The following is a 2406-nucleotide window of genomic DNA, read 5'->3' on the forward strand; positions in this document are numbered from 1 at the left end:
GCTCTGTGTGGCAAGTAAACAAAATACCATGTGCACCAAGTGCACTATAGTTAATACTCCATATAAACATATTTAAAATAGCTTGTAGTGGCCAAATTCAAATGAAAATATATGTGCCCTTCTGTAAAAATCGGTATCTTTACTGTCATCTGGAACATCTACTTTAAGATCGGTGTTTGTTAAACACGTCACCGCTCTACTGAAGTAAAAGTCGTGAGATATGCAAGGAGGATCGTAAAGACAAGCGTCGGAGATGTAATGCAGTTCACCGAGAACGCTGTGGACTTTGAAGGGTTTACCGATAAGGAGTCACAGCCTGAGCTCAATTGTTGTAATAAAAGTTGCTCTCTAGTAATTCAATCACAAACTGTTAATCGGAGGGTTCGCTGCATAGGTCATACTTTAAGGATCTTCACCTTTTCTTGGGATTTTCTTGCCATGTGTCATGTTTCTCCAGACATGAAGCAATTATGTGTACTGCTGTCAGGTAAGGCTCTTCATAGCTCAATACTATCTTAAAGGTAGTGCACATTATGAACGTGAACGCTGGTTGACTAAGGAGTGTAACCATTAGGGAGAAGTCACCACAAGTTGTCTGTCACAACTTGTTCCAGGTCAAAGCATTTCCCCCTCAAATGTCTTTCTTGTTGTCTCTTTGTAACCAACATCTCTTCACAGTGTTGTTGGTCCGCGTGTCTTCTCGTCCTGATGTGTTGTTCAATTGCACATCTGGAGAACATCTCCCTGCCGGACTCGTCTGTGATTTTAAGCCGGACTGTGAAGATGGCTCAGACGAGGAGTTTTGTGGTACGCTGACAGGCAAACTTTTTCGAACTAAATGTCACCAAAGGACATCAGAACGTTATTTAGAATTTGAGATCTGTTTATGTCAGAAAATCAGTGTATACGTTCTGATTATATGTGTACTCGGTGGCTCTCTTCTTGTTAAGGGTCATGCTTCTTTGAGCGTCACTCCTGTGGTTGGAAAGATATCAGCGTTGTCTCCTACCGCTGGAGTCGGCAGATGGCGAACATCACCTCAATACCTGGACTGGACCATACCAACGGAAGTCCGTTTGGTAAACATTAATCTTCTGCCTTGTTTCATTGGTGCAATAACATTGTTAATAATAACTTTAAAACAGATACGGTCACATTTACAAGCTGTGCAAACACTTTTTTTTAAAATTAGATTTACAAGATCAAGCCTTTGATGATAATCTTGTTATTGGATATGTGTCTGCTGGATACAGGACACGTCATGCATGTAGATGGCAAAGAAAGTTTTGGCCCTTCAGCTAGTTTGGAGTATTCTGTTGACCACCTGGCAGCTCTGGGATGCCAGATGAGGTACTAGAAACAATACATTTTATTCAAGTTGTGTTTTTTTTTTACAAATGTATAACTCCTTAATTGACAATGCATTTCAATTATTTCAATAGAATTTGTCTTGAATTTGTATATCCTGCGCTAGCTGTTGTCTGTTTCTTTTTTGCTGATTTGACTGTCAATTTCTTTTCAGCTTCTGGTACCATATTCACAATAAGTCATCATTCTCAACACCATCCTTTAAGGTAGAATTGATTAGAGGCAGCACTGAGAAAAAGTTGCTACACATTTCTAAAATTACCACGGACGGTTGGAAGAATGCCACAGTCTTCATCGGAAATCAGCCGGGAGGATACAAGGTAAGGTTTTGACTGTTTACAGACATAATCATAGAAAGATTACGGTACTTACAACTGCAGATCTTGCCGGAGAATCATTGGGTTTAAATTGTCTTCAGCATCAAAATAATCCAGTGATCGTTGTCTTTACATTCATCGGTTTATTGTGAAAAGAAACTGCTTTAAACAGCTTTACTCCATGCTTATAATATATCAGTTAATACTAGCTATACTTTTATTCAGATTCACTTTATTGTACCTTTACATTTATTGTATCTTTATCTGCTCTGTTTCCTGTTATTGTATCACAGCTGATTTCACTCTGGGAGATCAATAAAGCACCTTAAATTGGATTATTTTACTTGGTACATTTTCCTGAATAGATTTGTGTTGCCATACAGAGCAAACCCAGGCCAGGTGGTACTCGGACATGAGATGGTTAGTAGTGATACTCAGACATGGGATGGTTAGTAGTGGTACTCAGACATGGGATGGTTAGTAGTGGTACTCAGACATGGGATGGTTAGTAGTGGTACTCAGACATGGGATGGTTAGTAGTGGTACTCAGACATGAGATGGTTAGTAGTGGTACTCAGACATGGGATGGTTAGTAGTGGTACTCAGACATGAGATGGTTAGTAGTGGTACTCAGACATGGGATGGTTAGTAGTGGTACTCAGACATGGGATGGTTAGTAGTGGTACTCAGACATGAGATGGTTAGTAGTGTCCAAGGCTAA

The sequence above is a fragment of the Pseudoliparis swirei genome, chromosome 8 (assembly GCF_029220125.1).
Source record: "Pseudoliparis swirei isolate HS2019 ecotype Mariana Trench chromosome 8, NWPU_hadal_v1, whole genome shotgun sequence".
NCBI classification, from domain to species: domain Eukaryota; kingdom Metazoa; phylum Chordata; class Actinopteri; order Perciformes; family Liparidae; genus Pseudoliparis; species Pseudoliparis swirei.